This window comes from Garra rufa, chromosome 1 (genome assembly GCF_049309525.1).
Source record: "Garra rufa chromosome 1, GarRuf1.0, whole genome shotgun sequence".
Lineage (NCBI taxonomy): Eukaryota > Metazoa > Chordata > Actinopteri > Cypriniformes > Cyprinidae > Garra > Garra rufa.
The window spans coordinates 80,770,130-80,784,130 of record NC_133361.1 but is presented as its reverse complement, the minus strand read 5'-3'; the positions used below and the strand labels follow the sequence as shown (position 1 = coordinate 80,784,130).

Below are 14,001 nucleotides of genomic sequence, written 5' to 3'. Positions count from 1 at the left end.
TAAGAATAATACATAGTAATAGTTAAAGGGCTATACATAGTGGTGTGGAATATGTATGCAACAATATCTACAAAGCATATGGATTCTCCTTTTATGTGTGTTTTTATTTATTTATTTTTATGGTCTCTTCTATTTCTGTAAACATTTTTTTCCCTATTGTCTATCTCTGATGTATAACTTTTATAGTAAGTTTTAATAAAAGAAAAAGTTCAAAAAAAAAAAAAAAAAACGAATTTATTATGAAATATTTTAGGAACATTACTTTAGATCACCCATACACAAGTTACCCATAGTTTCAATGTATTTTTGATAGTACAATCATTAAATATAGTTGTACAAAATATGGGATTCAGGTTTCATTTTTTTTTTACTTTAGACTAAGAACAGTACAGACACAGTGGTATCATTGAAATACTGTAATGTGGAATTTACTGATAAAATAAATCTCAACATAGGTTTTCTGAAGGAAAAATTTAGATTCAAAGTTTTAGCTGTTTTTTTTTTCAGCAGGGTACAGAATACAGTTTACAGTATACTGTACCCTGCTAAAAAACAGCTAAAACCAGCCTAGGCTGTTTGGCTGGTCTTAGCTGGTTTTAGCTGGTCTCCCAGCCTGGTCAGGCTGGTTTAGCTGGTGGTTTCCCAGCCTGACCAGACTGAAAAGTGGCCAATACCCCTCTAAAATCAGCCTGCTGACCAGCTATGACCAGCTAAAAACAGCCAAACAGCCTAGGCTGGTTTTGGATGTTTGTTTTTTTCAGCAGGGCTAATTTGTGTACCAACGTCCTTTATACATTCTTTTTTATTTTTTTACCAGGGTAGCCATTAACTCATTAAAACCACAAAAGCAATAACATAAAAATGACATCTTGCATTCAGTAATGTTGAATATGAAAATATGTTCTGTTAAAGAGGTACATTGGGCCATAGAAACCATATCTGATAAAGAATGAAATATGACATCTATAGATACATGGTAAAAAAAAAAAAAAAAGTACTGCAGAGGTACAATTTTGTTCCTGGGCAACAAAACATATAAAGGTACCTTTAAAGGTGCACAGTGGGTCCTTATTGTACAATTATGTACCCAAAAAATTGTACCCTTGGTAACACCCCAGTGACAGCTACTTGTACCCTAAAAGGTATAGTTTTGTACCGTTTTTTCTGAGAGTGTAGTGTGGTCCATCTGGGTCATATGCTGCCTTCATGTGCTATCGTAATTATGGTATACCAAAATCCGACATCTAAATTGCACATGAACACCCACTCACGTTGTAATTTCCACTGGAAAGCTCGAAATTTTTTATGATACCCGAGTTGCCGAGATGGGATAAACTTTGACCTTTCAACATGGCGGACAGCAACGGAACTATACTGAATGGTAAACATTCCATGATGTTAAAAGTTAAAAAAACGTATATAGGCTAAATAAAATATATATACGTATATAGGCTTATATTAAAACTTATATAGGCTAGCTAAAACAGAACCATTAGTTAGTATTGTCTTTAAAAAAAACTACACTATTCATGATCAATAAGATATACAGCCTATCATTTATCGTTTGCGTTTTGATGCATCCTTTTCTTTCTGTAGCAGATGTATTAGGGAGTTTATAACAGTTTTAAAACTTTTACCCAAATAGCATGTGAGGACAAATTCCGAGTCCGCCATGTTTCTCTTCACTACGACAACAAAAGCACCTGAACACGACACACTGGTAATTTCCACTTCACAAGTGGAAAGCATCATCTTTCCCATATCACATGAAGGCAGCAATATTCTGTGGTAACTGGAGTCAAATGATCTATCCTGAAACATGCACTATTTTCCATAAAAGCTATGCTTCAAGGGTAATGCAACAGTTACTTATCATTTTAAGCAGATGTATCAACTGATAGTTCAATCTTTGTAAAGAAATGAATGCACACGCATCTCAGATGTAATGTGTGAGTTGCATTTTGAAATAGTAATACTTTGATGTTAAGTTGTGTCATTTTGAACAGGTGATTTAAGTTCAATGAACAAATGATCTTTGGCTTATATGTATTGTATCCAAGCATTTGAAAAATGTGTCTAGAGTTTTGAAAAATGTGCATTTTGATCATTGGTTGTGAATTATGTGTCTAGAGTTTTGAAAAATGATATTACGGTTCTGTTATTAGTGCAAAAACGATTGTAAAAAACTGTAATACATGGCAAATGAGAAAACAAAACAAGTGGTAGTGTTAACATGGGACAGGTCAAGAAGAAAAAGTAGAGAAACTGACCTGCTGGTTGGTGAGAGCCAAAGATGGCTGATTCCTGAGCTCCACAAGATACTCCACAAGGCTGTCCACTTTTGTCCAGCACACCAGCACTATCCAAAGCCTGGGAGAAAAAAAACAGAAATGAACAGCATTATGAGTACAGTGAAGTTTGAATTTTCCTAGAAATTTAACAATATTACATGAAACACAATTACATACATGCATACAACAATATATTTACATACCACAGACTTGTCAGGAGATGCTGAGGCACCTGGCGTGAAGGAGGCATAGTAAAGGAAGGCACAGGCTGGGTGGAGGACAGAGAGAAGCTTGGGTCATCGGTAAGACTCGACTCAGTAATGTCAAGTGTTTGGTCCTCCTCAAAGCCCTCGTCTTCTTCATCCTCGCCTTCATCCACATCCTCCAGCATGTTCTCTGTCTCTTCTGAGTCAGGGTCCACTACCAGGGGCTGACCAGTCTGACTCAGGAGGTAGTCAACACCAAGCAGCTCTCCTATGAAAAAAACAAATATATAAATAATAATAAAAGGAAACACAAATACAGGATCAGTCAAATGTTTGGACACATTACTATTTTTAATGTTTTTTGAAAGAAGTGCCTTATGCTCATCGATCCTGCATTTATTTGATAAAAATAAAGAAAACATCAGTAATATTGTAAAATGTCATTACAGTTTAAATTTATAGTTCCATAAACTTTAAATTTAAATTATTTCTGTCATCAACGCTGAATATTTAGCTATCATTTTAGAAATCATTCTAATTAGCTAATTAGCTAATGTTGGTCACAGTTGTGCTGTTTAATGTATTTTTTTATGTAATCTGTGATACTTTTTTTAGGATTCATTGAAGAATAAAAAGTTCAATAAAGAACAGCATTAGAAATCAAATAGAAAATCTTCTTTAACGATATACAGGACTGTTCAAAAGAGAAATTAATGCTGTTCTTTTAACTTTTTATTCATCAATGAATTCTGCAAAACATATCAGTTTTCATTTAAAAAAAATAAAAAATAAATACAAATATGCAGTACAAGTTTTTTTCCAGTATTTTTGATCAAATAATTGCAGGCTTAACAAGTCACTTCTTTCAAAAACATTAAACACAGTCATGTGTAAAAATGTTTGACAAATAATGTACACATTCATATTCTACAATGAGATACAGGTAACTTTACCTTCTGGTAGAGGTTGTACCACTTCCGCTGCCGTGGTGCTGGTCTGTTGCCTCCAGACGGACAAACCCCAGAGCTGGCAAAAGTCCTCAACCTGGCCATCCACTCGCCATCACCCATGACCTTGTGGCTCTTTGGCTTTGTGCTCATCTAAATATAATAGGGAAATAATAGTTAGTAATGTGTATTTTTGCAAGTATTGGACAACTACACAAATCATTTTAATTTATTTATAATGATACAATCATATCTATTCAAGCTGACTAAATCATGGCACCCATTACAACAATTAAACATTATTTTATTACTAATAAAGCAAAATAAGGTTACACTTTCAAAGGTGTTAAACTACAATTATGCATATAAGTATTTGAATATTAAATTACCATATGCAGTTACTATAGGGGTAAGACTAGTGTTTTGTTTGGTTTATAATTAGTTGCATCCAATTATTTATAATTTACTGTTATTGCTATAGTAACTACATATAGCGTGTATTAATGACAATGTAAAATAAAGTGTTACCCTCCCTTTATGTCTATATAACATTGCGTTTTCATTTTAATTATTATTTGTAGCACTTTTATCTGTGTTTATACAAATGGTAATCCATCTGCAAACTCAAAACTTGATTACTACAGTCACACATAGCAAAATCACATTACATTTTAATTAGAAATGACAATTTCTACAACAATACATTTTTTAAATCCTAATCAAACTGAAAAAAAAAAACAATACATGTGTTTATTATGCAAAATTACAGGCAAATGGTCTTTTATATGAGAGATTTTAGGCAAGTCATGAAAACCAAACATGATCATTTCACTTTCACATTAGTAAAACCATGGTGTTTTTTCATTCACGATTTTATTCATAGTAAGACTGTTTATATTGAGTTTAATAAGTAAGATTACAGGCAAACTGTGTTTAATATGTGATATTATAGGCAAGGCATGAAAAGAAAACATGATACACTTTCACTATAGTAAAACCATGGTAAATGACAATGAACACAAGCATAACGTTTTTTTTGTTCATTCAGATTTTAATTTATAGTAAGACTGTGTTCATACAGTTGTAATCGATCAGCCAAAAACACAACTAGGCTTTCACTATGGTAATAACATGGTGAATTGTCATAAGGAATGACCATTTACAGCTGAAAAATAAATCCAACTTCAGAACGAGTAAATTTAGTTTAATGAGTAAGATTACAGGCAAACTGTGTTTAAAATGAGAGATTATAGCCAATTCATGAAAACAAAACATGATTACTACACTCTCACTATAGTAAAACCATGGTAAATAAAGATAAACACAAGGAAAATGGGTTTTGTTTGTTTTGTTCATTCGGATTTTAATTTATAGTAAGACTGTGTTTATACAGTTGTAATCGATCAGCCAAAAACACAACATGGTTACTACGATTCACTATAGTAAAAACACGGTAAACTGTAATAAAGAATGACTACATTTACAGCTGAAACACGTTTTTTTTCCATTTAAATTGAACTTCAGAACATGTAAATGGAGTTTAATAAGGAGGATTTGAGGCAAACTAACATTGTTTCATTCACAAGTCGAGAGTCAAAAGTTTATGAACACAAAAAAACGGATGAACGACGGACGAAAACGTAACGAGTTAACAATTGAGAACACTGTAAACACATATGAAGAAAGAAGCAAACATTTATTACTTACTTTGAAAAGTTATTAGATGTTCCGTTCGTCTGATTTTTTACATGAATTAGAATGAAGCTAAGCGCGGTGGGTGGCTGCGTCCATTCTCATTCGGCAACGCGATTGGCTCTCAACAATGGAGCGCGTGCGATGTGATTGGCGCCTCGTCCATTCTCACAATGGACGGCGAGTGACGCGATTGGCTCTCGTCCATTCTCACATTGGACGGCGAGCGACGCGATTGGCTCTCGTCCATTCTCACAATGGACGGCGAGATCGGCGATTGGACGAGGAGACGGCCGCGGAAACAGACGATCCTGCTCCAGGTAGCGCCACAGAGACAGCCGCTGCTGCTTGCTGCCGCCGGATCACCGGTGTAAAAGAAAGGGTTAGGGTTAGTGATAGGGATTAAAATCGCTCGCACTAACAGCGACATCTGTTTTGAAAGATGTTTCCGGAGCTCGCAAAATCCGCTCAGCCTGCGCGGCGAATGGGCCCGCCACCCTTTTGGGAAGAAAGAGAGACAGCTGAGCCGCCCAACGTGGGGCTCAAACCCACGACCCTGAGATTAAGAGTCTCATGCTCTACCGACTGAGCTAGCCGGGCTGGTCGTGGGATTCTTCACCGGGTCGGACCCAGTTTTCATCGGCCCCCAAATTACACAGGCGAAACGGAGGCTCTCGCGTTGTGCGACACTGTCGAGCCCTCCCCGTGGGTAGGGCTTAGAGCAGGCTTAGAGTTTTCTTCTGTCGGTTTTGACCCAATCTGTTTTTGGGAAGCGCAGTTTGACCCAGCAGTGCGGGCCAACAACACGTTCTGTTTTGCCGCGTGAAGGCGGGTCAATGCGTTGGACAGCGTATGGTTGAGATGTGATTTTCCACCAATTTGGGGCACCTTTCTTAAGGAAATCAAGGATGATTTCATGGGAAATGGCAAACTGCTGTAGCGTTTGGCTAACAAGCCAAAGCTACAAAGGATGTACCGGTGCCCCGTCGTCCGAGCAGAATCCACATTCGGCCGTAATCGGAGGTTACTACTAACGATTGTGTCTCATAGGGAGTTTGACGCAGGGCCTCAGTGGAAAACAGGCCCTCGGCGGCTGAAACAAAAGACGAAGAAGGCATCCACATGCACATGATTCAGGAGTGTTAAACAAAGAAACCACGCAAGATGACGAGGTGGTCCAGCGGTTAAGGCGGTGGAAGGCTAATACATTGTGCTCGACATGCACTGGAAGCTTTAGCGCCACTGAGAGCCCACCGGACCAGACAGGCCCAACCTGTTTACGATGGGTAACGGTGAGCCGTAATTGCGCTGCAGTTTAATGATACCCGTCTTGAGGACATATTTACAAAACAACAAGCCTTCTGGCTCTGGCGCTCAATCATCGGCAGACACCTTTTTGACGAGACACAAAACCTAAATGAAACAAGGATACTTTTTCTCAACAATAATCTAAGCCTCCAGAGAGGCTAGCAAAAATTGCCAAAGCTGACTGTATTTCAAGTCATCCTGGCGGGGTATTGGGTAAAGTTTTCAACCAGCAATGATCGCGCCTCGGATAAACCTCATAGGCTACAATATTGCCTCTGCGAAAGAATGCCGGCGACGGTCGTGACCTTTTCAGGCACCTACGTGGATGTGAACCGACAAGGTGGTAGCAAGCTTTAAACTGCCGCACAAACAGTCTCCTGGCACGGGTTGCTGCACCGTGTTTCTACGGAACAGATTAGAGGTGTGTAAAAGACGGCTCATTCACTATTCCCTCTGTGCTCAAAACAGCCTGCTGAAAGCACAGCAGCAGCAGCTGAAAAGGTCCGCAGCGTGTGGACTTCTTCACCGGGTCGGACCCAGTTTTCATCGGCCCCCAAATTACACAGGCGAAACGGAGGCTCTCGCGTTGTGCGAGACTGTCGAGCCCTCCCCGTGGGTAGGGCTTAGAGCAGGCTTAGAGTTTTCTTCTGTCGGTTTTGACCCAATCTGTTTTTGGGAAGCGCAGTTTGACCCAGAATGGGGAAACACATATGGGGCCCGGTTTGATAAACCAAATGGGTTTGGCATGGGCAAACTCAATCAATCCCATACATGCTGCCTAGATGGGGCCAATGTAGTACCCAGATAGTTACCATCTATATGGGTTCAAAATGGGGAAACACATATGGGGCGCACTTTGATAACCCATATGGGTTTGGCATGGGCAAACTCAATCAATCCCATACAGGCTGCCTAGATGGGGCCAATGTAGTACCCAGATAGTTACCATCTATATGGGTTCAAAACGGGGAAACACATATGGGGCCCACTTTGATAACCCATATGGGTTTGGCATGGGCAAACTCAATCAATCCCATACAGGCTGCCTAGATGGGGCCAATGTAGTACCCACATAGTTACCATCTATATGGGTTCAAAACGGGGAAACACATATGGGGCGCACTTTGATAACCCATATGGGTTTGGCATGGGCAAACTCAATCAATCCCATACAGGCTGCCTAAATGGGGCCAATGTAGTACCCAGACAGTTACCATCTATATGGGTTCAAAACGGGGAAACACATATGGGGCCCACTTTGATAACCCATATGGGTTTGGCATGGGCAAACTCAATCAATCCCATATAGGCTGCCTACATGGGGCCAAGGTAGTACCCAGATAGTTAACGTCTAAATGGGTTCAGAATGGGGAAACACATATGGGGCCCGGTTTGATAAACCATATGGGTTTGGCATGGGCAAACTCAATCAATCCCATACAGGCTGCCTACATGGGGCCAAGGTAGTACTCAGATAGTTAACGTCTATATGGGTTCAGAATGGGGAAACACATATGGGGCCCACTTCGATAAACCATATGGGTTTGGAATGGGCAAACTCAATCAATCCCATACAGTCTGCCTACATGGGGCCAATGTAGTACCCAGACAGTTACCATCTATATGGGTTCAAAACGGGGAAACACATATGGGGCCCACGTTGATAAACCATATGGGTTTGGCATGGGTAAACTCAATCAATCCCATACAGTCTGCCTACATGGGGCCAAGGTAGTACCCAGATAGTTAACGTCTACATGGGTTCAGAATGGGGAAACACATATGGGGCCCGGTTTGATAAACCATATGGGTTTGGCATGGGCAAACTCAATCAATCCCATACAGTCTGCCTACATGGGGCCAATGTAGTACCCAGATAGTTAACGTCTATATGGGTTCAGAATGGGGAAACACATATGGGGCCCACTTTGATAAACCATATGGGTTTGGCATGGGCAAACTCAATCAATCCCATACAGTCTGCCTACATGGGGCCAATGTAGTACCCAGATAGTTAACGTCTATATGGGTTCAGAATGGGGAAACACATATGGGGCCCACTTTGATAAACCATATGGGTTGGCATGGGCAAACTCAATCAATCCCATACAGTCTGCCTACATGGGGCCAATGTAGTACCCAGATAGTTAACGTCTATATAGGTTCAGAATGGGGAAACACATATGGGGCCCGGTTTGATAAACCATATGGGTTTGGCATGGGCAAACTCAATCAATCCCATACAGGCTGCCTACATGGGGCCAAGGTAGTACTCAGATAGTTAACGTCTATATGGGTTCAGAATGGGGAAACACATATGGGGCCCACTTTGATAAACCATATGGGTTTGGCATGGGCAAACTCAATCAATCCCATACAGTCTGCCTACATGGGGCCAATGTAGTACCCAGATAGTTAACGTCTATATGGGTTCAGAATGGGGAAACACATATGGGGCCCGGTTTGATAAACCAAAAGGGTTTGGCATGGGCAAACACAATCAGTCCCATACAGTCTGCCTACATGGGGCCAAGGTAGTACCCAGATAGTTAACGTCTACATGGGTTCAGAATGGGGAAACACATATGGGGCCCGGTTTGATAAACCATATGGGTTTGGCATGGGCAAACTCAATCAATCCCATACAGTCTGCCTACATGGGGCCAATGTAGTACCCAGATAGTTAACGTCTATATGGGTTCAGAATGGGGAAACACATATGGGGCCCACTTTGATAAACCATATGGGTTTGGCATGGGCAAACTCAATCAATCCCATACAGTCTGCCTACATGGGGCCAATGTAGTACCCAGATAGTTAACGTCTATATGGGTTCAGAATGGGGAAACACATATGGGGCCCACTTTGATAAACCATATGGGTTGGCATGGGCAAACTCAATCAATCCCATACAGTCTGCCTACATGGGGCCAATGTAGTACCCAGATAGTTAACGTCTATATAGGTTCAGAATGGGGAAACACATATGGGGCCCGGTTTGATAAACCATATGGGTTTGGCATGGGCAAACTCAATCAATCCCATACAGGCTGCCTACATGGGGCCAAGGTAGTACTCAGATAGTTAACGTCTATATGGGTTCAGAATGGGGAAACACATATGGGGCCCACTTTGATAAACCATATGGGTTTGGCATGGGCAAACTCAATCAATCCCATACAGTCTGCCTACATGGGGCCAATTTAGTACCCAGATAGTTAACGTCTATATGGGTTCAGAATGGGGAAACACATATGGGGCCCGGTTTGATAAACCAAAAGGGTTTGGCATGGGCAAACACAATCAGTCCAATACAGTCTGCCTACATGGGGCCAATGTAGTACCCAGATAGTTAACGTCTATATGGGTTCAGAATGGGGAAACACATATGGGGCCCGATTTGATAAACCAAAAGGGTTTGGCATGGGCAAACACAATCAGTCCCATACAGTCTGCCTACATGGGGCCAATGTAGTACCCAGATAGTTAACGTCTATATGGGTTCAGAATGGGGAAACACATATGGGGCCCACTTTGATAAACCATATGGGTTTGGCATGGGCAAACTCAATCAATCCCATACAGTCTTCCTACATGGGGCCAATGTAGTACCCAGATAGTTAACGTCTATATGGGTTCAGAATGGGGAAACACATATGGGGCCCGGTTTGATAAACCAAAAGGGTTTGGCATGGGCAAACACAATCAGTCCCATACAGTCTGCCTACATGGGGCCAATGTAGTACCCAGATAGTTAACGTCTATATGGGTTCAGAATGGGGAAAAACATATGGGGCCCGGTTTGATAAACCATATGGGTTTGGCATGGGCAAACTCAATCAATCCCATACAGGCTGCCTACATGGGGCCAAGGTAGTACTCAGATAGTTAACGTCTATATGGGTTCAGAAAGGGGAAACACATATGGGGCCCACGTTGATAAACCATCTGGGTTTGGCATGGGCAAACTCAATCAATCCCATACAGGCTGCCTACATGGGGCCAAGGTAGTACCCAGATAGTTAACGTCTATATGGGTTCAGAATGGGGAAACACATATGGGGCCCACTTTGATAAACCATATGGGTTTGGCATGGGCAAACTCAATCAAATCCCATACAGTCATACAGGGCCAAGGTAGTACTCAGGGCAAACTCAATCAAATGGGCAAACTCAATCAAATCCCATACAGTCATACAGGGCCAAGGTAGTACTCAGATAGTTAACGTCTATATGGGTTCAGAATGGGGAAACACATATGGGGCCCACTTCGATAAACCATATGGGTTTGGAATGGGCAAACTCAATCAATCCCATACAGTCTGCCTACATGGGGCCAATGTAGTACCCAGACAGTTACCATCTATATGGGTTCAAAACGGGGAAACACATATGGGGCCCACGTTGATAAACCATATGGGTTTGGCATGGGTAAACTCAATCAATCCCATACAGTCTGCCTACATGGGGCCAAGGTAGTACCCAGATAGTTAACGTCTACATGGGTTCAGAATGGGGAAACACATATGGGGCCCGGTTTGATAAACCATATGGGTTTGGCATGGGCAAACTCAATCAATCCCATACAGTCTGCCTACATGGGGCCAATGTAGTACCCAGATAGTTAACGTCTATATGGGTTCAGAATGGGGAAACACATATGGGGCCCACTTTGATAAACCATGTGGGTTTGGCATGGGCAAACTCAATCAATCCCATACAGTCTGCCTACATGGGGCCAATGTAGTACCCAGATAGTTAACGTCTATATGGGTTCAGAATGGGGAAACACATATGGGGCCCACTTTGATAAACCATATGGGTTGGCATGGGCAAACTCAATCAATCCCATACAGTCTGCCTACATGGGGCCAATGTAGTACCCAGATAGTTAACGTCTATATAGGTTCAGAATGGGGAAACACATATGGGGCCCGGTTTGATAAACCATATGGGTTTGGCATGGGCAAACTCAATCAATCCCATACAGGCTGCCTACATGGGGCCAAGGTAGTACTCAGATAGTTAACGTCTATATGGGTTCAGAATGGGGAAACACATATGGGGCCCACTTTGATAAACCATATGGGTTTGGCATGGGCAAACTCAATCAATCCCATACAGTCTGCCTACATGGGGCCAATGTAGTACCCAGATAGTTAACGTCTATATGGGTTCAGAATGGGGAAACACATATGGGGCCCGGTTTGATAAACCAAAAGGGTTTGGCATGGGCAAACACAATCAGTCCCATACAGTCTGCCTACATGGGGCCAAGGTAGTACCCAGATAGTTAACGTCTACATGGGTTCAGAATGGGGAAACACATATGGGGCCCGGTTTCATAAACCATATGGGTTTGGCATGGGCAAACTCAATCAATCCCATACAGTCTGCCTACATGGGGCCAATGTAGTACCCAGATAGTTAACGTCTATATGGGTTCAGAATGGGGAAACACATATGGGGCCCACTTTGATAAACCATATGGGTTTGGCATGGGCAAACTCAATCAATCCCATACAGTCTGCCTACATGGGGCCAATGTAGTACCCAGATAGTTAACGTCTATATGGGTTCAGAATGGGGAAACACATATGGGGCCCACTTTGATAAACCATATGGGTTGGCATGGGCAAACTCAATCAATCCCATACAGTCTGCCTACATGGGGCCAATGTAGTACCCAGATAGTTAACGTCTATATAGGTTCAGAATGGGGAAACACATATGGGGCCCGGTTTGATAAACCATATGGGTTTGGCATGGGCAAACTCAATCAATCCCATACAGGCTGCCTACATGGGGCCAAGGTAGTACTCAGATAGTTAACGTCTATATGGGTTCAGAATGGGGAAACACATATGGGGCCCACTTTGATAAACCATATGGGTTTGGCATGGGCAAACTCAATCAATCCCATACAGTCTGCCTACATGGGGCCAATGTAGTACCCAGATAGTTAACGTCTATATGGGTTCAGAATGGGGAAACACATATGGGGCCCACTTTGATAAACCATATGGGTTGGCATGGGCAAACTCAATCAATCCCATACAGTCTGCCTACATGGGGCCAATGTAGTACCCAGATAGTTAACGTCTATATAGGTTCAGAATGGGGAAACACATATGGGGCCCGGTTTGATAAACCATATGGGTTTGGCATGGGCAAACTCAATCAATCCCATACAGGCTGCCTACATGGGGCCAAGGTAGTACTCAGATAGTTAACGTCTATATGGGTTCAGAATGGGGAAACACATATGGGGCCCACTTTGATAAACCATATGGGTTTGGCATGGGCAAACTCAATCAATCCCATACAGTCTGCCTACATGGGGCCAATGTAGTACCCAGATAGTTAACGTCTATATGGGTTCAGAATGGGGAAACACATATGGGGCCCGGTTTGATAAACCAAAAGGGTTTGGCATGGGCAAACACAATCAGTCCCATACAGTCTGCCTACATGGGGCCAATGTAGTACCCAGATAGTTAAGGTCTATATGGGTTCAGAATGGGGAAACACATATGGGGCCCGGTTTGATAAACCAAAAGGGTTTGGCATGGGCAAACACAATCAGTCCCATACAGTCTGCCTACATGGGGCCAATGTAGTACCCAGCTAGTTAACGTCTATATGGGTTCAGAATGGGGAAACACATATGGGGCCCACTTTGATAAACCATATGGGTTTGGCATGGGCAAACTCAATCAATCCCATACAGTCTTCCTACATGGGGCCAATGTAGTACCCAGATAGTTAACGTCTATATGGGTTCAGAATGGGGAAAAACATATGGGGCCCGGTTTGATAAACCATATGGGTTTGGCATGGGCAAACTCAATCAATCCCATACAGGCTGCCTACATGGGGCCAAGGTAGTACTCAGATAGTTAACGTCTATATGGGTTCAGAAAGGGGAAACACATATGGGGCCCACGTTGATAAACCATCTGGGTTTGGCATGGGTAAACTCAAATTAATCCCATACAGTCTGCCTACATGGGGCCAATGTAGTACCCAGACAGTTACCATCTATATGGGTTCAAAACGGGGAAACACATATGGGGCCCGGTTTGATAAACCATATGGGTTTGGCATGGGCAAACTCAATCAATCCCATACAGGCTGCCTACATGGGGCCAAGGTAGTACTCAGATAGTTAACGTCTATATGGGTTCAGAAAGGGGAAACACATATGGGGCCCACGAGAGAGACAAGTAGGGCACCATGTGTCAAAAAGTTTGATTGATTGCATGTCATAAAAATTCCACCCCCCTCCCCAACTGGACACCTGTTTTTGGACACCCCCTACCCCTCCCAAAACTGGACATCTGTTTATCCGGACCACCAACTCAATGGAATTTATGGTTGTTTTCCTATTGTTTTTTGGGGATGTGTATTTGAAACGGGGCCATGGAAAACTGTTCAAAACTATGTGCTTTTCAACTTTAATTGTGAAATAGTGTATATGTTTGGGAAACAGGGCTTAAGGGGTAGTTTTTATTAAAGTTGTGTTTTTCTTCACATATACAATAGAAACACAGAGAG

General features: G+C 42.0%; 1 non-coding gene across 1 annotated transcript; it reads right to left on the bottom strand.

Moving 5' to 3' along the window:
* Nucleotides 1-6,590: 6,590 nt before the first annotated feature.
* Nucleotides 6,591-6,731, bottom strand: LOC141283525 (U4 spliceosomal RNA). The gene has a single exon (XR_012338164.1). It is a non-coding gene; the product is annotated as a U4 spliceosomal RNA (small nuclear RNA).
* Between the last annotated feature and the right edge of the window lie 7,270 nt (nt 6,732-14,001).